General features: G+C 51.0%; 1 protein-coding gene across 4 annotated transcripts in view; it reads left to right on the top strand.

Moving 5' to 3' along the window:
* LOC129384665 (uncharacterized) overlaps positions 1-25,614 on the top strand; it is a 173,030-nt gene that overhangs the window by 82,230 nt on the left and 65,186 nt on the right. The gene's annotated exons all lie outside the window — the stretch shown is intronic.

The following is a 25,614-nucleotide window of genomic DNA, read 5'->3' as shown; positions in this document are numbered from 1 at the left end:
ATCCCGCCGTACTGGCGCTCATTCCCTGCTCCTCGCACACACGCCGACGCTCGCCGTTATTCACCTCGCCGTCTGTACCCTACTTCCGATGCCCCTGGCAGCCCCTCCCCCGTGCGATCACGGTCGCGTCAACGCCGTCCCTCCCCGTCACACCAGCCTCGCCGCTATTCCTCGCCAAGCCGACGGAGGGAAAACTAGGCCATGCATCTCTTGGGGGTAGTGCTCCAACACGTTCGACCTGTCCAAATCCTCCGTTGACGCTCCTCACCAACACGAACCTAATTGAAATAGACGTAGATGGATTTCCGTTGACGGCATTAATTGGTAACGGAACCCAAGTGTCCATAATAAGCGCTAAGCAATGTCGTCGCCTCAAAATGTTCTTGCGCCTGCCATCACTGGAGCCGTACGCGTCGCCAGTGGCGCGACTGTTGCCATCAGGGTTATGTGCGTTGCTCGCATAAGAATTGTTGGTCGCGAAGTTCCATTCCTGTTCACCGTGCTGACCAGTTGCCCTCATGACCTAATCTTCGGGCTCGACTTTCTGACGACGCATTCTGCCCTTTTCGACTGCGCCACCGGTATGCTCTGCCTAGAGCTTCGTCTTCTATCAGACGTTCGGCCCGAACAACCGAACACCCTCTTCACTGCAGCGTTTGTTAGCTTACCTGCAAAAGCCCTAACCTTCGTCGCATTGGCCTCAAAGGCAATCGTGCCTGATTGCGACTATGTCGTCGACCCTATGCATGATATCCTCCTGGCACGCGACTTCTCTGTACCACACTCCGTCCTAACCCTTGCCGCTAATAGAATGTGTCTCTGCGTTGTAAATTTTGACTTGACGAAGCAAGTGTTACCTGAAGGCATAGCGGTGGCTACGCTCCGGTCAGTGACAGACGACCACGTCACTGCTTTTGCAGCCGACGCGTCTCCAGATCCTCCTGATTACCCGCAGAATGCCTTGCACCTAGAGGGCCCATTACGTTCCATGGTCGCTCCGGACCTCGCACCTGACCAAGCAGCCGCCCTATATAGTCTTTTGCTTTCTTACCGCGACATATTTGATACTGATAATGGACCACTTGGTCAGATGTCCATTGTTGAGTATCGGATAAACACTGGTGATGCTGTTCCCATTGACCGCCAACCGTATCGCGTGTCCACGCCAGAGCGGCAATTTATTTAGCAGGAAGTCAACAAGAGGTTCGTCAGAGACATTGTTCAGTCTTCGTCCATTCCTTGGGCGTCGCCGGTCATGCTCGTCAAAAAGAAAGATGGCACGTGGCGTTTCTGCGTTGACTACCACCACCTAAACCGAATTACCACGCATCAACAACGCCCTTGATTGTCTTCATGGTGCCAAATACTTTTCGTCCATGGATATTCAATCTGGTTAATGGTAGATTTCCATCGTTCAGCAAGACCATGAAAAGACCGCTTTCGCCACTCCATATTTCCTCTCCCAATTGAAGGTTATGCCGTTCGGTTTATGCAATGCCCCCGCCATGTTCGAACGGATGATCGACTGTCTGCTTCAAGGTTCCAAATGGTCAACCGCCCTTGTTACCTGGACGACGTCCTTTTATTCTCTCCTACATTTCAGACGCACCTTGAGCGCGTCGCAGCTATCCTTGACTTCTTCCTCAAGGCTGGGCTCCAATTAAACTCATCGTAGAGCCACTTCGGGAGCCGACAGTTTACAGTGCTAGGCCATCTCGTCAATGCTTCCGAAGTACAGCCCGACCCGGAGAAGGTACGAGTGGTAACGGCTTTTCTTGTACCTCAGTCTGCCAAAGATGTCCGGAGTTTTGTGGGGGTCTGTTCTCATTTCCGACGGTTCGTGAAAGATTTCGCAGCAATCGCTCGACCACTCACTGAACTTCTGAAGAAAGTCGTGCCATTTACGTGTGGTTCCCCTCAGGCTGCCGCATTTCCGCGCCTTATCACGATTCTCAGTAATCCAATGGTCTTGGCCCACGTTGACCCGTCCACACCTACAGAGTTCCGAACCAATGCCAGTGGTTATGGTATCCGCACCGTCTTATCGCAACGCCAACACGGACACCGCTGCGTTATATCCTACGCTAGCCGGCTCCTGAGAACTCCAGAGTGCAACTAATGCATTACCGAGCACGAATGTCTTGCTCTCGTCTGGGCTGTTTCAATGTTCCGCCCATATTTATATGGCAAGCCCTTCTCAGTAATCACATACCATCATGCGGTCTGTTGGATTTCGTCGCTCAAGGATCCTACTGGCTGACTCGGTCGTTGGACCCTCTTACTACAAGAATATCCCACACAGTGGCTTACAAGTCGGGACGCCAATACCACGACGCAGATTGCCTATCTCACTACCCAGTCGAAGACGCGACCTCTAGGTTTGATAGTGACACCGACGCCTGTGTTCTGTCTGTTCTCCACTGCTCCATGTCGCCGACGAGCAGCGCCCTGACCCGTCCTTACGTGTCATCATTGACCGCCTGTAATCGTCGCTCGCCGACAATTCCCTTCGCTTATTCACACTTCCAGTAGGCGTACTCTACCGCCACAACTTTCACCCCGACGGCCCTGCATTACTCCTTGTGATCCTAAAACACCTTCGCTCGGTTGTTCTCCACGAACTTCACGACCTCCCCACTGCCGGCCACCTGGGTGTGTCACGTACCTATGACCGGATTCACCGACGCTTCTTTTGGCCAGGGCTTGCTCGCTCCTTTCGGAGTTACGTAGTTGCGTGTGAGAAATGCCTGCGACGCAAGACACCCTCGACGCTCCCTGCTGGGTACCTTCAACCACTCGACATTCCCGCGGACGAATTCTTTCGGGTTGGTTTGGACTTACTTGGCCATTTTCCTGTTTCTACCTCCGCGAACAGGTAGATCGCTGTGACCACGGTTTTCGGAACGCGCTACGCAATCGCCCGTGCACTTCCTACAAGCTGTGCCACAGATGTCTCCGATTTTCTTCTACGCGACGTGATTTTATTACATGGAGCTCCGCGACAACTTCTCACTGACCGTGGCCGGAAATTCCTATCAAAAGTTACCGCGGACATCCAGCAGTCTAGTGCCACGATGCACAAGCTATCCGCGTCATACCATTCGCAAACGAATGGCCTCACGGAGCGTCTCAACCGCACTCTCACAGACATGCTCGCGAAATATGCCTCTTCAGACCACACTGACTGGGACCTCGCTCTACCGTTTGTCACATTTGCTTATAATTCCTCGCGCCACGACACAGCTGGTTATTGCACATTTTTCCTTCTTTTCAGCCGAGAGCCAGCGCTGCACCTTGACACAACCTTCCCTGTTCATGCGGCACAAACCAGTGAACATGCACTTGATGCCATCGGCCACTGTGCCCACGCAAGGGAAATTGCCCGTGACCGCCTTCTGAAATCCCAAGATAGTCAAAGGTGTTTGTACGAACGGCGACACCGAGACGTGCACTTCTCGCCTGTTTTTTTTGGTGCTTCTATGGTCTCCGCATCAGGTCGGCCTATCAGAAAAACTGCTTCCTCGTTACAAAGGCCCATACCGAGTGCTTCGTGCCGTGACTCCCGTCACCTACGTGACCGCACCTGACGCCCCATCTGCTTTCCGGTCCGATGATATCGTGCACGTTACAAGACTGAAACATTATCACCTTCCCAGTGATACTACTTCCCAGTGAAGAACAAGCTGGGCTCGCACTGTGAACCTTTCCGGTCAGCGCTGCAACCGCTGTTGCAAATATAACCTGTAAATAGTTGCTCGTCTTACTGAGTCATCCTTCGCGTAACAATATCAACTTTCCCCTCGCTCCTCATCCTTTCCCATTCAACACAAACGCCATTTTTTAGGTAAAGCTCTCTCAAAAGCTGTAGACAATCGTTACTTAAGCCTTCCCCTTCCAGAGTATCCCACCAAATGTGGCGTTCTACGTTGTCATACGCGCCTTTAACGTCTGAAAAGGCCTCACATAGCGGTATGCTTTCTACTTTTGATATTTCAATATACTGAGTAGTAACAAATAGGTAAACATCCAAACGCCTACCTATTCTAAGGCCATCCTGAAGTTCTCCCAAAATGCCGTTATTATCTGCCCATGCTTGCAGCTTTAATTTGATTGCCTGTATTGCAAGCCTGTATATTACCGATGTAATGGACAACGGTATTCAATTCAATTCAATTCAATTTATTTCCAGAATTACAAGTGTTCTGTTGGATACCAAAGGCTAAAAGCTGTTGGAAAACAGCTTGACTAGGCCGATGGTCCATTACAAGGCATACATGGTGGTTGGATCAAAATCGTAACATTGTTAGACACTTAGAATAAATTAATTACATAAATGCACAATCACAGGACCGAAAATAATATAAAGACTAAGAGAAAAAACATATTTGATACATCATAAAAATGCAAGTATGTGTGTAAGGGTTATTAACAAAACTAATAAAATTCGCTCTGATACAGAGAGCAGATAATAGAGACTAAAAAATGAAAAAAAAACATTCGATACACCAGAAGACACAAATACATGTGCATGGGTTACAAAATCAGTAACACGTACAGTTGTCTCTGACAGAACGATCGCAGGGGCGTCTGCGTCAGCAGGTGTTTAGTTTGTTGCGACAACACGTACCCGAGCACACAAGGGTTGGACTCTCCCTCGTGTAGCCGTGCGCGGCTTAGCCGTATTCACAATATACGAGTGAATTCTACATTTCGCCCCCTGACCTTTATATGTTAAGTTCATTATATTTCCCCGCCAACTGTCTGGTATTCTTCTATGTTTAACGTTTTTTCCACTGTTTTCACCATAGCTGTCTTCGTTTTTCGTCCTAGTTAATTAATCATTAATCATATAAATGACGAGTTTACAGCGCTACTCTGCGAAGCCATGTTATGCACGTGACAGAATGTCATTCTCGTGAGAAAATGAAAAGTCACTTTGGAAATAATCGCTGACGGTCTCATTGCTCTTCTCTCGTGCTGGTAGCTAACAGTGGTTACCCAACATGATCACGCACAGCAACACCTACTTGACTACAGTGTCTACAGGTGAATTCAAGCTCCCCCGTTTGACCCACAGACCCCAAGCTCTGGTTCAATCAAATCGAGGCAGAATTCATCGGCCGGCGCATCAGATCCGGCCTCACGTGGTATCATAACATCTGTGAGTACATTACCGCCAGCTACGGCCAGTGAGGTCCGTGATTTGCTTCTCGCCACACCTACGGAGAACGCCTACCAAACTCTGAAGTAGACACTCGTTCGATTCTTCCCACCATCCGAACCCGAACTCTAATGGCAACTACTGAACGACACAGACCTTGGCGACCGCACACCATCACAACTACTGCGCCATATGCAGCGACATGGCGAAGCGTTACCGCTCTCGACAGCACGTGCTGCGCGAGATATTTGTTCAGCAGCTGATCAACGGAGTTTGGCGAACCACATCTTTCTTTTCCAGGAAGCTGACCCCTTCAGAAGAGCGCTAAAGCACTTTAGGCCGAGAGCTGCTTGCAACCTATGCCGCTATTCAGCAGATTCGTCACTATCTGGAAGGCGTGGGTTTGTTTGTGCTTACGCACCACAAACCTCTCACATACGCCCTTCGTCTCCCGACATCGGACAGAGAAACATACACTGCCCATGACCTTTGTCAGATGTCTTACATATCTGAGTTTACTACAGACATCCGGCAAGTGAGCAGCCTCAAATTTGGTCGAAGACGCGCTGTCAAGCAGTCTTGTCAACGCCCTTAGCCTTTCTGAAGGAACTGATTTGACACAGCTGCTTTCAGCTCAGCAAGCAGATCAAGAACTGAGTCAGTTGCTGACAACAGTAACCGCTCTGAAGTTGCAATGTCTACCTAGGCCTGCCTCAAAAATCGACTGTGCCGTGACGTGCTACCCCCGTCCTTTCGTTTCCTCTGGCCTTCGTCGTAGCATATTTCAGTCGCTGTACAAGCTGGCACATCCAGGTGTTTGGGCCACACAAATGCCAGTGACCGCGAGATACATCTGCCGATGCGTAAATTGAGACGTCCGGCAACTTAGGCGAGAGTGTATCCCTTGCCAGCGCTCCAAAGTAAAGTGCCACACAGTGACACCACTGGCGCGGTTTCCAGCGCCAGACACGCGATTGGAACACGTGCATTTGGACATTGTCGGACCACCCCTACTTTGTAATGGCCAGTATTATTGACTTAGCTGCGTAGACAGATTTACACGCTGGGTTGAAACTGTGCCTATTGCGGACAGCACTGACAGAACTACGCACGCTCTTTTGTACCACTGGGTGGCTCGCTTTGGCGCGCCGTCCACAGTTGGCACTGACAACGGCAGGCAGTTTGAATCTTCTCTTTTCGCCCACATAACACGACTCATTGGCACTTCTCGCGTCACAAATACCGCCTTCCTTCGTCAAAACAATGGCATGGCCGAGCGTTTCCACCGTCAGTTCAAGGTAGCTGACATGGCGATGGCGACAGAAAGGCACCGTTGGAGGGAAGCGCTACCGCTCGTCCTTCTTCGTATTTACACAACGATGAAAGCCGACATTGGCTGCAGCACCACCCACATGGTGTACGGAATATGGAACCACACTGTGTATGCCTGGAGAATTTTTCAGACGCTGTGGAGGTAAAAGAACTGTTGCTACTAACGACTGCGCCGGCCGGTTGCGGGACATCACGCGCAAGCTTCGTGCCCCAGCACCTCGTTAGCCGGCGCCGCGACCTGTCGACATGCACTCGGAACATTTATCTTGAGCCCATGCGTTTATGCGTCGGCCTCTCCAACCACCGTACGACGGACCATTCAAGGTGATCCATCGCACAAACAAGCAAGTTACTGTGGACATGCATGGTAGACACGAAATAGTCTCAGATGCAGAGTTCTGTGTGGGCATGCCTGGCAGCTGTTGCGACTCTTGTCAGAACGACGAAAGAAGCCACTGCGACTTCTTCCCGAACAAAAGTGCACCGCACACGCAGTGGGAGGCTATGTCAGCTTGCAAACTATGTCAGCTTGCAAATCTTCCCAATTTAGAATTAAGAACTAAGTATGATAGGCTGAAGTTCCTGTTCCTTATTATTCATAATGAAATAAAAATAAATAGGACGAACTATTTTGAAATTTCTAATAACGAATCTTCTAGACATCGCCACAGCATGTATATTCCCCCTCCGGTAAACCATAATGACACATTTAAATATAGCTTTTCTCCCAGAACGATAAAAGAGTGGAACATGCTTCCCGATTTCGTAGTTCAGTCTACCTCTTTAAATAGTTTTCTGAGTAATTTGCATGCCATCATTTATTCTGATGGCGCGGTCCGTTAATGATCTGACTTTCTGAATCATCTTATTTTTTGATTTTGTTATTATCTGTGTATGTTCTTATTGTACATGCCTCAAGGTACATTGACTGTTTTTTTTGCTGCTTGCCCTATTGCAATGTATATGTAATGTAATTTCATTTTTGTACGTTGTATGAATCAAATGTGTTGACATTGCTTGTTTTATTTTTTTTTTCTCCACTCCTGTAATGGCCCTATGTAAGGGCTGACAGTATCAATAAAGAAAGAAAGAAAGAAAAAAATGCGACCGTTCGACTCGACCTGTAACGCTCGGGCAGCTCACTGGGGAGGGAGTGGTGTAGTGAACGCCATCCTTGCGCCTCTATAACTGGCGCGCGTTTATGTGGTTTGTTTATAGCGCCACTCTGCGGCACGATGTTATGCGCCATGCAGGCAAGTCTGTGAAAAGGCCGGTGAAAAGGGCTTAAGTAAAACTCTTGCTTGGGCTAGTTGGTTCATGCTTGAAGTAGTAAAGGCAAGGCGCAGAAGACAAGGACTCAAGAAGAACACAAACGACAGGACCGGCGCCGGTCCTGTCGTTTGTGTTCTTCTTGAGTCCTGGTCTTCTGCGCCTTGCCTTTACTACTTCAAGAAAAGGGCTTTTGCGAGCGGCTCCTTGTAACACCAGCGGGCTTCTCCGCAGCTGGCCTCATTTCTTCCAACGCAGCTGCTGAGTTATCCGTTGAAGCACTGCATCTGTACGCATTTACATGTGCCACGCACAACGCTTGAAGTACGTAGCAAACATTTGACACAATGAACGAGTCGCGCACAGCTCACTCGAGAACAGCGAATGCTCATGCCCAACCCTATTGGTCAATTTTTATTTCAAGCCACCTCGCTCTTTTTCTTGATAGTACCCAATAGTTGTTTCTTTTACAGTGAAAGCTATGTATTGTTACGGGGATGTTGCAGTATAGAAAAACTATATTTACAATATATATACAGGTTGAGTCAGAGTAGTTAAGATGGCTGACCACCAACAACACTCAGCAGCCAGCGCCTCCGATCTTCTTCCTCTCTCTTCTTTCATCCTTCCGTAACAGGACCCCCGGGTGGCGAAGCGCCCTCTCGATGCATGGCAGGCGAAGAATTGCGAGCGAAGTATGGCTTCAGCGGCGAAATGGGCACGACGTCAACAGGCGTCAAACTTGATGATGCATCAAATTGTAGCAGTGAAATCTCGTAATTTACGTCGTTAACTTTGCGTAAGGCTTCATAAGGCCCTGTGTAGCGAGAGAGAAGCTTCTGGGAGAGGCCAACCCATCCCTAAGAGGACCAGAGGAGCACCCAAGCACCTGGTGCGAATTTAACATCACAACGCAACGGTCGTAACGCTGTTTTTGTATAGGCTGTGAGGCTAATAAACGATATCGGGCGACTTGACGTGCCATGTGAGCGCGGTCATTGACTTCACGAGCGTACTCAGTTGCGACACGGGGCATAGTAGAGAGGATGGTGTCAAACGGCACTCGGGTCGCGACCATACAAGAGACAATAGGGTGAATATCCTGCGGTTTGATGTCGCGAAATGCCAAGGTGTCCCGCCATCTGTGCATCGCGAAGTTGTTCGAGAACGATGGGCCGCAGATGACGAGGAAGGAAAAGCAGCAACTCAGGGACATCAGGGTTGATATTGGGGTGGTAGAGGATGCCGTCGTGCAGCACGAACATGCGGTACGTTCCATCCGCGCTACCATATTCCACTCTGGCAATGTTAGACTGTAAGTATGTGTCGCGTTGCTGTTCAGAGCGCATGTCGGTCATGTCAGTCAAAGCCATCACGCATGTCACCGGATCATGCGCAACAGGAGCGGGAGGATCCACGCGGTGACGTGAGATGCAGTCAGCGTCTTTGTGGAGGCGTCCAGTCTTGTAATGTACACTAAATGAAAATTTCTGGAGCCGCAAAGCCCAGCGGCAAAGCCGTCCAGTCGGGTCCCGTAGGGAAGACAGCCAACAGAGCGCGTGGTGGTCTGCGACGACCGAAAACGTGCGGCTGAACAATTACGGCCAGAACTTCGCGGTAGCCCAAACCAAATCCAAGTACTACCGCTCGGTGATGCAGTCATTTCTCTCGGCACATAACGGCAGGCGGCTGGCGTAAGCTATTACGCACTCGGTACCATTCTGGTGCTGTGCGATAACAGCGCCGGTGCCATAGCATTTTGCGACAGTGTGGACTTCGGTCGGTGTAGACAGATCAAAGTGAAGAAGTATGGGAGGGGTGGTCAGAAACCGGATGAGAGCGGCGAACGCGGGAGGCTGCTCCGGGCCCCATGAGAATGCCGTTATCTTCTTCAGAAGATCTGTGAAAGGCCGAGCAACGTCGGCGAAGTTTTTAACGAAACCCCGAAAGTAAGAATACAGGCCGACGAAGCAGCGCACGTGAGAAGCAGAACGTGGCACAGGGAAACTGCATACGGCGCGAAATTTTCCGGATCTGGTTGGACACGGGATGCGTCAACCAGGTGTCTCCACACTGTAATCTGACGGCGGTCGAAACGACACTTCGTGGAGTCCAGTTGAAGGCCGGCTTTTCGGAAGGCCGCAATAATTGCAGCGAGTCGGGTAAGGTGGCTGCCGAACGTGGGGGAAAAAATAACAACGTCGTCAAGGTAACAAAGACAGGTGGTCCGTTTGTAGCCCTCCAGAAGAAAGTCCATCACACGTTCAAATGTCGCAGGAGCATTGCGAAGCCCGAATGGCATGACTTTGAACTGATATAAGCCTTCTCGCGGTCAATTTCATCAACTTAAATGTGCCAGTAACCTTATCGAAGATCGATGGATGAGAAATATTTAGCACCGCGCAAGGAGTCCAAGGCGTCATCGATGCGTGGTAGTGGGTAGACATCTTCTCGCGTGATCTTGTTTAAGTGGCGATAATCGACGCAAAAACGCCAGGTACCATCTTTCTTTTTCACAAGGATGACAGGCGAAGCCGAAGGGCTGGCCGATGGCTGGATTACCTGTATGCGGAGCATTTTGTCCACTTCTGATTGGATGACTCGACGTTCAGCATGTGATACTCTATAAGGACGCCGATGAATAGGATTCGTATCTCCAGTGTTTATACGCTGATGAACAAACGATGTTTGGCCTACAGGCCTGTCGCCGAATTCAAAAATGTCAGTGTACGATTCAAGCAGGAGTCGTATTCCCGTGGCCTGCGCAAAGGTTAAGTCTAGTGAAATCATTTTCGCGAATTCATCCGTTAAGGAACCAGAGCAGTCAGCTGCAACTGGCACTAATAAGCCACACTGAGCATTCAAACTCTCAATGTCAAATTTCCAACCACTAGAAACGCTGGACAAGACCATGCCGGCCGGAAGCACTAGAACGCACAAGCTGAAATTCAAAAGCGGTAGAAAGACGTCGTTATTAGTAACCGTGACCGCGTAAGCGGAAAAGCAACTTTCCGGTTCAAAAGCTCTTCGATGATGGGTTGAAGCACATATTCACCGTCAGGAACCTCTGGCTGGGTTGTCAAAGTGACGTAAATGCCTCGGGTGACAGACGCACATGTTGAAGCGAGAACAAGCGCGGTGGGGCGGTACTCGGAGCATCGGCGAGTCGAGGCCGTTCTAACTGAAGAACGCTGGTCGCGCAGTCGATGTGAGCAGCATGAGTGGATAAAAGCCCAATCCAAGGATAAGGCCGCGAGAGTACTTGTCCATCATGGCAAAGAGAGAAACGTAGGGCCGCCGGATGTAACGCGCAGTACACATTCCAAGAATAACCAGCACGCCACCGTCATCCACAAGAAGCACGCGGCCAGCTGCTGGGGTGAGTACCTTCTTTAAACGTCTACATAGGCTAGAACTCATCACAGATAGGTGGGCTCCAGTGTCGACGAGTTCTTGGACAGGTACGCTGTCAATGTTGAGATCAATTACACATCTCCTTGTGAGCATAGACCGATGATTTGCTGCTGTAGTAGGCAATGCTGCACCACCTCCGAGGGCTGCGTTTCCTAATTTTCCGAATGGACGCGGCCAAAAGCCACAGGGCACGAAAGGCGACGTGGCTGCGGCGAACGGGAAGACGGGTGACGTGTTTAAGGTGAACGAGGCTGGTGCCAGCGCAGCGATGGTGAGCGGCTGTACCCGGTGCTCCTAGCAGAATTCTCGGCGCTGTTAGACTCGGCCGTGGGCGAAACATTGCGGGTATTTTCATCAAAACTGCTCAGGTTGGTCGGCGTGCGAGGAGTTGAGGGCCGCGGGTTGCGACAGTATCGGGCGCCATCACCAATGCGGCGACAGGTGAAAGATATTGGCTGGTTGTCCGCAGTTCTCCACTCAGTCGGGTTGCGATAACGTGGAGAGTAGCGTCGGGGTGGAGGGAAACGAGTAGAAGGGCGTTCGATAGCTCTGGGATTGGCGACAGCACACAGAGACTGTAAACCATTGTTTTCAAGTCCCTGGCGAACGATGGCTTGTACTAGGGGAACTGAAAACCTGGTAACATCAGGGCTACCCGAACAGGAAGCTGCGGGCGCTGTCGCATCCAGTTCACGTCTAACGATTCGCACCACGTCCTCTGGTGGCGACGCTTGCTGCTGTGCGGGTTGATCTTCAAACGTCGACGTTGTGGCAGTATTGGGATGTCTGACGAATGGTTGCAGGATGCGGTGGCTTTTGGGGTGCTGGAATTGTGGGCACCTTTTAATGATTGCGTCAACTTTAGAGCAGCTCTTGCACAAGAGCACATTAAACGCGTCATCAGCAATTCCCTTAACCACATGCGCGACCTTCTCAGCTTCTGTCATGTCGTGATCGGCTTTTCGACAAAGTGCCAGCACGTCCTGGATGTACGAGACAAATGACTCCATGGGGGATTGGGCACGGGAGGCCAGTTGCTGCTTTGCGGTAATCTTACGGCCGGCTGGATTGCCAAACCACGCTGTCAATTTCTCTTTGCATTGGTACCAGCGAGTTAGCTCCTCTTCGTGCTTTTCGTACCACACCTTTCCCGTGCCTGTTAGGAAGAACAACAGGTTAGCTAGCATAAGCCTAGGGTCCCATCTGTTGATTCCACTCACGCGTTCGTACATGGTCACCCACTTTTCAACGTCAGTGCCATCGGTAACGCCGAAAGTTCCAGGATCCTTGCGTTGCACAACGACAACAGACCGTGACAGTGACGTAGATGGCGACTGTGACGTTGGAGGCGGCAACGCCGTTGATCCTGCGTGCTCACCGTCATTCATGGCGCGGACGGTGATGCGACCTCCACTGTGGAGCTCCGTTTCTAGCCGTGGTAGCCCGCAGCTCTCACCAATATGTTACGAGGATGTTGCGGGTATACAAAAACTATATTTACAATATGAGTCAGGGTAGTTAAGATGGCTGACCACTAACAGCACTCAGCAGCCAGCGTCTCCGATCTTCTTCTTCATCTCTCTTCTTTCATTCTTCCGTAACAATGACTAACCTTTCGTGGTTTTTTACGGCGTCCGGCAACAGAAAAAAATAATATGGGCCGATCCTTGTGGTATTGCAGAACGGGTCCAAGCTCAATGGTAAATACCCCTGTGAGGGAAGAAGGCGACAATGCTGACGGAGTGCACGCGCCTCGTATGGGCTTTGTATATTTCAAACTCTTGAGGCCAAACAACCACTGCTCGATCCAAACTGACGGCGGAACCAGTTTCAGGAAGTGGTCTGCTACCGATCAAGACCAGTCCCGACACGAGGGACCCAGGACAAGGGTTTCTACTATCATGAAATTTCTAACCCTAACGAGATCTTCAGCTCCTCCGTTTGGCCGAGAAGCAGGTGCGCCACAGCTACGAAGGTGCGCTGCATCGCTCTCACCAGCCCGGCTCCCAATGTCTTCGCCCAACGACTCGCATCCCCGTGCGATCAAGTAAGCACAGCCCCTCCCCTCGTTAAGGAGGTAGTAAAGGTTGAAGGCACGGAAACAGCCTCCGAGGAAATTATCCCTGAGGCAATAATAATAATAATAATAATATTTGGGGTTTTACGTGCCAAAACCACTTTCTGATTATGAGGCACGCCGTAGTGGAGGACTCCGGAAATTTTGACCACCTGGGGTTCTTTAACGTGCACCTAAATTCCTTGAGGCAGGGTGGCTAGTCAGCCACCGTAAGCAACGACAGACTACACAGGCTTCATTCCTACTGATACACGGATCCCTCTGTGCAACAGCAAGCGCACGCACCAAGAGTACCCAGCAGTCCGAACTACGCCCGCGCGCATCGTGCCAAACACGACTTCTGAGAACGATATAAAAATCCTTATTCGCCCAAGATACGGCTTCAACGTGTCCAAACTAAGAGACGCCCAGATACGCGACTCAATACCACAGATCACTGGCATAACAGCCAAAGAAGCAGAGGACGACATTTACCGCTCATTCACGGATAATACGTCTTTGTTGTTAGCACGCCAATCATGTCTAATGCCGAAGAATACTGCCGCATCCGCAGCCTTCCCTTCAGAGCAGTCCGCTACGCTGCCACAGCATACGCCACACCGCCGAAGGACAGTGCCAAAGGAGTTATACATGAGGTCGCTTCATATGACATGACAGAAGACATTACCAACATTCTCTTTAACAAGGAGAACCCTAACATTCTGCTGGCCCGACGCATGGGCAATACTAATTCAGTGCTCATCGTATCCCACGGAAAGCAAGTACCGTACCATGTCTACTACCGCGGAGCAGAATACAAATGCTATCTGCATAACACGCGCATGAAGGTCTGCGGCATCCGCGGGACCGTCGGCCGCAGGGCCCATTTATGTCCCACTCCAACCCAGCAGAAATGAAAGAGCTGTGCCACAGTAAATCCGCCGGTTGATCACCCATGTCACCCTTGCTGAGCGCTCTGCGGCAAAGACCACCCGACTGGTGATAAGGCCTGTCATCGCCGCTTCCAGACACTACACGCCTTACTCCAACGACGATGGGAATGCCTACGACTCGAACAGCAAGAAGCGCACCAAGGGACGTGTCCATCGATTTGTGCAAATGGAGACTCAGTTCTGCCAGCACTGAAGTCGACGCCACAACCACAGGCTCGCGAACTCAGCAACTCACGAGGACTCAGTTGGTCTCGTGGCCGCAGCCGCTCCCGAGATCGCAGTCAGTCACAGTGAGGCAGCCACTCCAGAACCGGACCGGATTCAACACCGACGCAGCAGCAAGGAAACGCCAGCCTTAGAACGACCACAGTTAAGTGCAAGGCGCACCTCTGAAGGTAAGCTGGGCCAGCATTGTCTCCCACACTTGTCACACCACACAACCCACAGCAACTACACTGAACACAGTTAGTAAGTGGCGCTACCACGGACAGCTCAATGCAGGAGCTCCGATCCTTACGTGCTGAGATACAAGACCTCAAGGCACAAAACGATAAGCTCAAATCACAACTTGCAGACACAGAACCCAAACACTTACTATCAAATGCAGATATCCTTCCTTCCCCTGCAATATATTGCCCGCAAACCACCCAACAACCAGCCCCGTACAAACGAAAAGCCACCGAACCAATCTCAAAGCGGCAACACCAACATACACTTCAGAAGTCAATGTCAGCTGTGAGGCCCTCACTCAGCTGCAACAGCCGATACAACGCAACCTCAGCGTAGCATTAGATTGTAAGCTTGCCACGTTGCTCAACGCGTCCAGTGCAAAGGCTCTCGAACTCTACTACTGCCCAGAATTGAACTAGCCCTTGCGACAAGAGAACGGCAGCGACAGAAAAAAAAATGGACGACACGCGCAAAGTGCTTCAAGACTTGGTCGTGGCTCAAAATCACTACACCCGTTTGACAGAATCGGAAAACACTCTACTCCGTCCCAGAGCAGGTACCCTAAAGAAGCTGTACTCGCGTCCCGACAAAGATGGCTACGAGTAATCCCGAACGAGTTACTTAATGCACTTGACATTGGAACTACCGGAGCTTCCGGCGAAAACGAGCACACTCAGAGCAATACATTGCCTCTCTCGCGCCACCTACTTCCCTCAATGTTATCGCATTACCGGCTAAGCTGTCGGGATACGCGGTATACACCGCAATTTACGATGATAACCGCAAGCGCCAATTAACCACAATAGTTAAGCGAAGCATTCTGGTTATACAACATCACACAGGCATTGATACAGCAGCCCACCATCTCCAGGAAATTATCTTGTCTGCAAGGCACACGCAACAGAGCCTCTTCATCCTCAATGTGTACAGCAGCCCCAAACAACAACATAGGTTTCTACAACTTTTGACCAAAGCGCATCAAGTAGCCAGGGAAGCCCCCCTGCTCATCGTATGGGACCTAAGCGCCCCTGTGGCGACATGGGGATACGCAGTGGACCGTCGAAAGGGAAGACAACTAGGCCTTGACGGACAGAATGTAGGTCTTGCTCTTCTCACGGATCCAATTTGTCCCACTGGTATGGGAAACAGCGCTGGCAGAGACACTACCCCGGACCTGACATTCGCAAAACGAATTCCACAGGCAGACTGGATCAACACGCAAGACAACTTGGGCAGCTACCACTATGTACTTCCAAACAACAGTTCGAGTGGGCTCGCGAGAGCCAAGAGCCGTCAACTCCGCATAACGAATTGGGACGCTTTCCGGCAGGCCAGAGCTCTCACGTCTTTCTCCGGTACGCAACCCTCTATGGAAGATTCGGTTGCATGCTTGCTGCAAGACGCGAGCGAAGCCACTAAATTAGTGCCTGAGGAAGCCACTCTGCAGGACGCAGATAGCAACTTACTGCATATGTGTGAAGCTCCCGCCAGTCTGCAACGCAGATACAAACACAACGAGCTCAACCGAACGCTCAGGAAAGGTATTATCGCTCTCACCCTTCACATCGAAGAATGCACAACAACCTACTCGTCTAAATTGGCATAGCACATGCGACAGCATTGAGCAGCAACCAAACCTGCTCAAAACGTAGAATATCCTCCGTTGCCTCCTCGATCCGGCCAACAGCCAGCACACTCAACAGCACAACTTGCAAAATATTATTCACACCCATCCGGGCATGGACGCACAAGTTCTTCAAGAGCTGATAGACGACTAGGTAGGACCTCAGCATACTAAACCCGCTCCAGCATACACTGGCACCTCTAAAGACCACCTGGATGCACCCATATAAGCAGCAAAAGTACGTGAAACTATCCTCGCACTCCGACCTAACTCGATCCCGTGACCTGATGACATTACTAATAAAATGCTCCGAAACCTAGACAAGGGTTTTATACTAGCCCGCACAGCCTATTTTAACGAGCACTGGGAAACTGGAAATATCCCCCCACAAAAGAAGTAAGCCAAAATTATTATGATTCCTTAACCAAGGACGCGCTTCCTACTCCAAAACCTCTGCCCTATCTCCCTAACTTCGCGTGTTGGAGAGGTCCTCGAACACGGCATGCTCACACGCTCACACAAACATATTGTTACGTGTAGGAAGACAGAGACGAAAGAGGCTATTTACAGGCTATTTACACTGGACTGGAGCCAGAGCAACAGGCCGACATTCACTCGCGCTAAGGGCATAGACCCACTTCGTCGTCGTTCTCGCGGCTGCTTGTCCCTTGAGTATCGCTCGATGATATCGTAATACTACCCCCCGGCGGCAAAAGCGCCGTCACCGTGCTGTTAAATATCCAAGGGGCGTGGAGAGTAGTAGGGTTTGAGTCGGGCGACGTGGACAATGTCACTGGTTGTCACAGCAGAGGACGTAGGGGCCGCGGCTAGAACGATTTCGTAGGTAACATCGTTCACTTGGCGAAGTACGCGATATGGGCCCGTGTAGCAGGAAAGCAGTTTTTCACAAAGGGCAACTTTACGCGATTGTGACCAAAGCAACACGAGGGTGCAGGCACAAAATTGACATCACGGTGACGGAGGTCGTAGCGTTGCTTTTGTTTGCCTTGAGAGACTTGTATACGAGCGCGCGCAAGTTGGCGAGCATGGTCAGCATGGGCGATAGCATCACGGGCATAAGCGCTAGTTGATGCTGTGGTGGACGGAAGCACAGTTTCCAGTGGTAGCGTCGGTTCACGGTCATAGAAGAGGTAAAAAGCAGAAAAGCCAACAGTGTCGCGACAAGAAGAGTTGTACGCAAAGGTGGTGTAAGGTAGAGCCTGGTCCCAGTCACGGTGGTCGTCTGAAACGTATTTGGATAGCATGTCTGTAACGGTGCGGTTCAAACGCTCAGTGAGGCCGTACGTTTGAGGGTGGTAAATTTATGCTGTATTGAGCAGGCACGCATGATGTCGTCAAAGAGTTTGGCTAAAAACGTACGGCCACGGTCTGTTAGCAATTGACGCGGAGCACCATGAATCCAAATGATATCATGCAGGAGGAAGTCCGCAACAGCAGTTGCACAGCTGGTCGGAAGAGCGCCGGTTACGGCGTAGCGGTTCGCGTAGTCCGCCGCGACTGCAACCTACTTGTTTCCTGATGTAGATTCCGGAAATGGGCCGAGACGGTCTAAGCCTACACGATGGCATATGCGATACGGTGGTAAGCCGACACGCTCGGCATGGATGTCGAGCGGCTGCAGGTAACCAGCGGGGAGCTGGGAAGGCTTCTTGCGTCGTTGGCAATGTTAACAAGCGGCGATGTAACGTTGTGCGGAACGGGCAAGGCCCGGCCAGAAAAAAGCGACGACGTACGCGGTCATAGGTTCGAGATACGCCAAGGTGTCCTGCCGTTTGTGCGTCGTGAAGCTCGTCTAAAACGGTTGAGCGGAAGTGTTTAGGTATGACAAGTAGGAACTCAGAGCCGTCCGGATGAAGGTTACGACGGTACAGAGTACCGTCGCGGAGGACCAAGAGGCGTAGTGTGGCGTCTGCTGGAGAGTGTTCAAAAAGGTTGATGAGTGCTCTGATGTAGGCGTCACGACGTTGCTCGGCGGCACAATGAAGCAGCTGCGACACAGAGAATGCGCAAGCAGCACTGGTAATATTGGAGGAGTCAGAGTCGTCAACAGGGTAACGCGACAAGCTGTGAGCGTCTTGGTGCAGGCGGAATATGAAATTCTTGTAGACCACGGAATATGAAAATTCTTGTAGCCTCAAAGTCCATCGACCAAGCCGGCCTGTAGGATCTCTTAGCGATGAGAGCCAGCAGAGAGCATGATGGTCAGTGACTACGGAAAAGGGGCGACTGTAAAGGTAAGGACGGAACTTCGCAACTGCCCAGACAACAGCAAGGCATTCGCCTTCCGTAATAGAATAGTTCCGCTCCGATGGTGCTAGGAGGCGGCTCGCATAAGCAATAACGCGATCCTGGCCACGCTGACGCTGGGCTAAGTCGGCGCCTACGCCATGACCGCTGGCATCTGTACGCAATTCTGTAGGGGCATCAGGGTCGAAGTGGGCGAGAATGGGTGGTGAGGAGAGAAGAGTAACGTGACGAGGGAAACGGCGGCTTCTGCTGTACCGCACGAGAATTGTACGCCTTTCTTCAAAAGATTAGTGAGGGGTCTAGCAATTGCCGCAAAATCTTGAATAAAACGACGAAAGTACGAGCATAGCCCTACAAAACTTCGAACTTCTGCGACTGTCTTCGGAACCGGAAAGTCTCGGACAACGCGAGTTTTGTCGGGATCAGGCTGTACTCCGGAAGCGTCAACAAGGGGACCAAGAACAGTAATTTGGCGGTGGCCGAAACGACATTTGGACGAGTTACGTTGCAGCTCCGCTTTTCGAAATACACCAAGCATAGCTGTTAGACGCTCAAGGTGAGTGTCGAACGTGGGCGAGAAGACGATAACGTCGTCGAGGTAGCAGAGACAAGTGGACAATTTGAAACCTCGGAGCAAGGAGTCCATCATACGCTCAAAAGTGGCAGGGGCGTCGCATAACCCTAACGACATTACTTTAAATTGGTATAGGCCATCAGGTGTGATGAACGCTGTTTTTTCTCTGTCCATATCATCAACAGCAATCTGCCAGTATCCAGAACGAAGATGAATAAAAGAGAAATAGCTGGATCCATGGAGGCAGTCAAGGGCGTCGTCTATACGTGGGCGCAGGTAGACGTCCTTCTTAGTAATGTTGTTCAGATGACGGTAGTCTACACAAAAGCGCCACGTCTCATCCTTCTTCTTAACCAACACTACAGGTGACACCCAGGGACTCGAAGAAGGCTCAATGACGTTTTTGTCCAGCATTTTGTTTACTTCACTTTGAATTACTTGGCGTTCCGACACAGAAACTTGATACGGTCGTCGTTGAATGGGAGTAGCATCGCCAATAAGAATCCGATGCTTGACCGCGAGCATTTGGCCTATAGGGCGATCGTCGAAGTCGAAAATATCTTTGTAGGACGATAACACTTGGTAAAGGTCTTCAGCCTGCGCAGAAGACAGGTCCGTCGCAACCATTTTCTGTATCTTGGTATAGGCGGCCGAGGCTGACACGATGGGCCTACTAAGCTGGCGAGAAGCATCGGTCGATAAAGTTGCCACGTGATGGTCGCCAAAACAATCAAAGTTGGCAAGGCAAATACCTTGCGGTAGAATTTGCTTTGCCAATCCAAAGTTAAAGATGGGCATGAAAGTGCGGTTCGCAGTAAATGTAAGTGCACTTTGAGGCACGGTAACGTCATACTGTAGTGGAATGTCGGGCAGAGGAGTGACGAGGTACTCGCCATCAGGGACTGGTGGGAAGACAAGAGTTCAATATAGGCTATTGATTTTGGCGGCAGGCGAATAAAGCCGGTGGGGCGTAGGCGGCCCTGGAGTGCGTCAGGAGGTTCTGCGAGAATCGGCAACTCAAGGCCAAGGGTACTGGCAGAGCAGTCAATAAGAGGAGAATGCGTGGAGAGAAAATCGAGGCCGAGAATGAGGTTGTGGGGGCAATGAGCTATCAGGGTGAAGCGGACAGGAGTGTGGCAGCCGGCGATGCCAACACGTGCCGTACACATGCCGATGATAGGCACAGTACCACCATCTGCAACGCGGACGACGTGTGCCGACGCTGGGTTGAGGAGCTTGTTCAGTCGTCGTCGGAAGGCACCACTCATAATAGAAAGATGTGGCTCTGTATCGATGAGTGCCGTGACAGGATAGCCATCAACGTCAACGTCAAGAAGGTTTTGGTTCGTGTTTAACGTGGGCAGAGGATTTGAGGGCAGTGTCGACAACGCAGCTTCACCTCCAGAAGCTGCAGTGCCTAGTTTTCCGGCTGGGCCCGGTAGGCGATAGGCGAAGAGAAGCGGCGAGGTTCGGGCGAACGAGACTGATGGCGTCGAGGTGAGGGCGAGCGGCTGTAGCGAAGGTTCGGAGCAGGGGTATCAGCGGCAGTGGGTTCATGGTGGTTGGCATAAGGAACAGAAGGTCCACAGGTGCGGGAATAAGTGGCAACGTATGTCCGAGGAAGCGGTGGCCATCGGTTGCGGCAGTGACGAGCGACGTGGCCGATGCGACAGCAGGGGAAGCAGATTGGTCTGTCATCAGGGGTACGCCATTCGGACGGGTTGCGGGGAGATATGGTAGAAAAGGAGTGTCGGGGACGAGGAGGGCCGGTAGAGAACTGCGGAACGTTGGGTTGAGATGTTTAACACACGAAGTTCAGACCCATGTTCTCAAATTCCTGCCTGACTACGGCCTGAATCATGGCAATCGTGGTTGCTAGCGGATCGGGAGGCGTCGCGGAGAAAGCTGGCGAACAGGCGGCCTCGAGCTCGCGGCGAAGAATACGGGTGACGTCGTCACAGGTGGTGGCCTGACGCGGTCGACCCTCACATGTCGACGTTGCAGCGGTGCTGGGTAGCCGCGCGATGTGGTGTGTGATGCGGCGGCTCTTGGCTTGTTCAAGGCGACGGCATTCTTTAATGATGGCGTCGATTGTCGAGACGATGCCGAAAACAAGGAGATTGAAAGCGTCGTCGGCGATGCCTTTTAGAACACGTGATACTTTATCTGATTCAGACATAGCATCGTCAGCTTTGCGGCATAGAGCTAAGACGTCGAATATGAATGAAACGTATGGATCTGTAGAGGTCTAAACACGAGACGCAAGAGCCTTTCTCGCGGCAACCTTGTGGCCAATGAGGTCGCTGAACAGTTCCTGTAGCTTTTCTTTGAAAGTGTCCCAACTGCTTATCTCGTCGTCGTGCGTCTGGTACCACACGCGTGGGGTGCCGCCATGATAAAAGATGACATTGGCGAGCATGATGGTTGGGTCGCACCTGCTATTCGCGCTGGCATGTTCATATAGCTTGATCCATTTGTCAACGTTCTGTCCATCCAGGCCAGAGAACACACAGGGGTCGCGATGTAGGGCAACCATGACGATTGGAGCAGTCGGACCAGCCGAAGCCGTTGCAGAGGCGGGCTCATTCCTTGAGCATCGCTCGATGATATTGTAATGACAACGACCCCTCCTCCAATACCATGCTTGGCTTCCGGCCTAAACTTTCTGCTCAAGATATCATGATTCAGCTCAAGCACCAAATTATCGATGGCGATAAAAGCTCCAGGCTGGCCACTAGAGCTATCATGGGGCTTGACCTAAACAAGGCCTTGCTAAATCAATCTGCTCAAATCTAATTTGTACATCGAACATATAACTACGTCAAGAATTTCTTTACAGGGCACACGGCCATCATCACCATCGGTGGGTTACAGCCGCCATTTATTCATTTCGGCAGCAAAGGCACGCCGCAAGGATCTGCTATGTCCCCTTTTCGGTTTAATATGGCCTTCCTGGGACTACCGCCTGCATTAGCTAGCATCCCCAACCTCAAGCATAGCCTCTACGCAGACGATATCACCCTGTGGGTCACCGGGGGCTGAAATGGGGGCATGCAAGACACGCTGCAGCAAGCCATAAGCGAGGTTGTTGCATACGTAGAACCTCGCGGCCTGGAGCGCTCCCCGCAAAAATCGGAGCTCCTTCTATACAATCCTAATTGGGGACGTCGCTGTCCAGACCGTCAACCCCCCCCCCCCCTCGCCGAGATAGGACTCCATGTGCACCAGCAACGCATAGCTACTGTACCAACATCCGTATCCTTGGCCTACGCATCCAAGAAAACGGCAGAAACACACAGATACTCAAGCACTTGGATTCTCATGCACACCGAAGCGCTCAACTCATTGCGCGCATAGCAAATCGACATCCCGGCATGAAATAAAACAACCGTGTACACCTGGTAACCACCTACACCCTGAGCAGGATCACCTATGTCGCCCCGTACCTTAGCCTCAATGCAACTGGCAAGCTCAAAGTGAATACCATGATCAAGAGGGCCTTTAAACAAGCCCTACATCTTCCCACCTCCAGCTCTAAGGGGAAATTGGGCGCCCTCGGCATTTACATCACCACAGAGGAGCTTATTGAAGCTCAGCGTATTAACCAATACGAACGATTCGCCAATCCCACCAAAGGCCGGTACATTCTAGGCACCTTAGAAATAACCTACGCCACCCAATTCGGACCAGAAGTATTCGTCCCTCCAAACATACGCGCTCAACTAGTTATCCCGCCCATACCTCGCAATATGCACCCTGAACAAAATCGAGAGGGACGTGCAGAAAGAGATAAACGACTAGAAAAGCGCTACGACCAAGCCGCTGATGTAGCCTACGTTGACGCAGCGGAATACCCCAACCAAACGTTCATGGTGGTCGTCGTGGTCGCGGGCTTGCATTACCGCCTTGCCGCGACCGCATCTATACTCACCACTCAACCCGAAAAAGGTGAATAACCGGACATCGCTATGTCCACCGCTAACAATGCACACTGCATCATCAGCGATTCAACAACGGCCATTCCCAACTACACAAGAGGACTGATAGCGCCCGAAGCGCAGAAGATACTCCCTGGCACTCATCAAGGCAACGCCGCGTCCAGATCATCTGGGCCCCTAGTCGCTCGGGTTAGGCTGGAAACGATGCCGTCCACGATGCCACCCGAGCTCTCGCACACTAGACGCATCATCCTTCTCCTGAGTCTTCGAATTCAGATCAGCCCCGTGTTCGGCATCGCGGTCATGCGCGGGACCGAATGGTCGCGTAAAGAGAAATCGTCCTCCACTACCGCAGAAAGTAGTTACGCTACCCCCTCGCACACAAAACACTGAATAAATCTCAATCCACTACTTGGCGACTACTTCTGACGCGAACTTTTCCAAACTCCATGCTACACAATTGCATTTACCCCGATGCATACTCCCCACTCTGCAAAGCGTGTGAGGCCCGCACTGACATCGAGCGCACTATCTGGCAATGCCCCAAAGCCTCACCTATCAACACCCAGTGAACTAACACGGCACGCATCATAACTACCACCGAGCAGTGGGAGACTTCGTTGCTGAGCTTTTGACCTAGAGCAGCAGCTCAGGGCCTTCCGGATGGCCGAAGACGCCGCCAGAAAGCTTGGACTGGCCGCCGTCTTAGGAAGGGGGGGAACTGGGGGTTAGTCTCCCAGCCCCCGCCAGCTCTGGACCCCATAAAAGACATACTACAGTTTTATTTCTCTCTGTGTGGGCGCGGGAAACTGTAACATGCCCTTGATGTATTCTCTTCACACGTGGCAACCAAAGAGGCTCTCGCACACGGGTAAGGACATATGTTTTTGAAAAGAAATGAAGAACAACATGCGTGCTAGGAACGCCGGAGGAAACAGCAACGATAATGTCAGCGGTGCCAGCGCTAAACGACCACCAACGAAGAACGTTCCTGCGATGCTGAACTGGGACGATTATCGCGAGCCCGGGCACTTCCAAACGAGCAGCGATACCGGATTCGCAACGCAGTACGGCGGCAGAGGTACCGCATGGACCGAGTGAATGAATTGAAAGGTGTGGATGTGAAGTTCCGACTAGACTTGCTGGATAAACATTTCGGATTTAGTTGCAGAGTGTGCGACTGTCTGTGGTTGGAGAACCACCTGATGAGGATCGGAAATGTACGAGACGAGACTAATTGGGACCGTGTGCAACAGGTACTGTCCCGTACGTTCCCAGACGTTTCCGGCGACCATTCTCGTGTTGCTCGACGTTCGTCATTCGCATCATGACGTAGAACTCCTCGGCTGCCAGAATGTCTTCGCGCATCTTCACCGCGGCGCACGGCGACAGTCATTCAACCAACGAAAGGTGACGACAGTCAAAGTTCTCAAACGAAAAGCAAACTGCTTTGCCTGCCATTCCATCTTCTCAGAGTGGAATGGTAGTCATGTTTTTCACTGTAGTACTCCAATAATACACCAAGGTACTTTTTTTGGTGTTTTTACTCCTGATTCCCACCATTTGGCAGCTCCTTAGTCCACGAACCATGCAAAATACCTGCGCTCTCGGTCGAATTATGAATTAAGTGAGCATTCTGACAAAACCTTCTTGCATGTGTTGTCGTCTGTTCAACGCTTTGGCGATCGGCAAAGCATCCACATATGCGACTAGCTTCACTTTACTACTCAGGCCAGAACCGCACTAACACATCTCTCGTGACAGCGCCAAGCAACTCTTTCAAACAACTCCCACGTGTATCACATCGCACCGCAGGTCAGCAGGAGCGCACGCTCGCCCAAGCGCACGTACTCATGCACAACTTTCCATTGGGTTGCAGACGCTGGGATGAAACTTTCCTACCTTTCTTCCTCATTACCTCTTTTTCTCGTGGCACAGTTCTCGTCGTTCACATATACTCGCCATTCTTCCCACGAGAAAGCATCAAGCATCGCTTTCGTCGTCCTGCTACAATTCCATGTAAGAGAGGGCATTCGAATTACCCGCTGTCAGCATCTCGCCATAATTTGGCAACCATGTTGTCCGTAAACGTAAATCTTGTATGACAGAAAACTGGGGCCTGCTTTGGGCACAAACACTCCCATTGCGTGAATTTACGCGGTGTATAGGGCGGCAATAAAAACAGCTTGTTTTTTATGACATTTAATTACCCTCTTCACGGAAAATTTCCTCAAAGGAGATTACCGCATGTGCCTTTAATCTGCGTGATTTTTTTTCTAAAATAAACGTTCGCGTACCAGCTTAGGGAAAAACATCTGGTGGGCCCGAAGGGCATATACGAAGTTAGAATGTGAAGTTTCTTACAGTGGAAGCACGTCTTCGCGTTACAAAAGTTCAGAAACAGTATTTAATTTTTCGGCAAAGAAGAAATTTAGAGCTTGGAAGTTCTTGTCTTGTGCACTGTTTCAGGTATCGTGGCCAAAAATTTTACCGCCGTAGCCAGCACAACGACGAGCTTTATCTGCTAATAGTACCGCTAGTTTTCTCTTATGACCCTGAAAATGAACTATTTTAC

Source organism: Dermacentor andersoni, chromosome 5 (assembly GCF_023375885.2).
Source record: "Dermacentor andersoni chromosome 5, qqDerAnde1_hic_scaffold, whole genome shotgun sequence".
Taxonomy (NCBI): domain Eukaryota; kingdom Metazoa; phylum Arthropoda; class Arachnida; order Ixodida; family Ixodidae; genus Dermacentor; species Dermacentor andersoni.
This window is presented reverse-complemented; position numbering and strand designations above follow the sequence as displayed.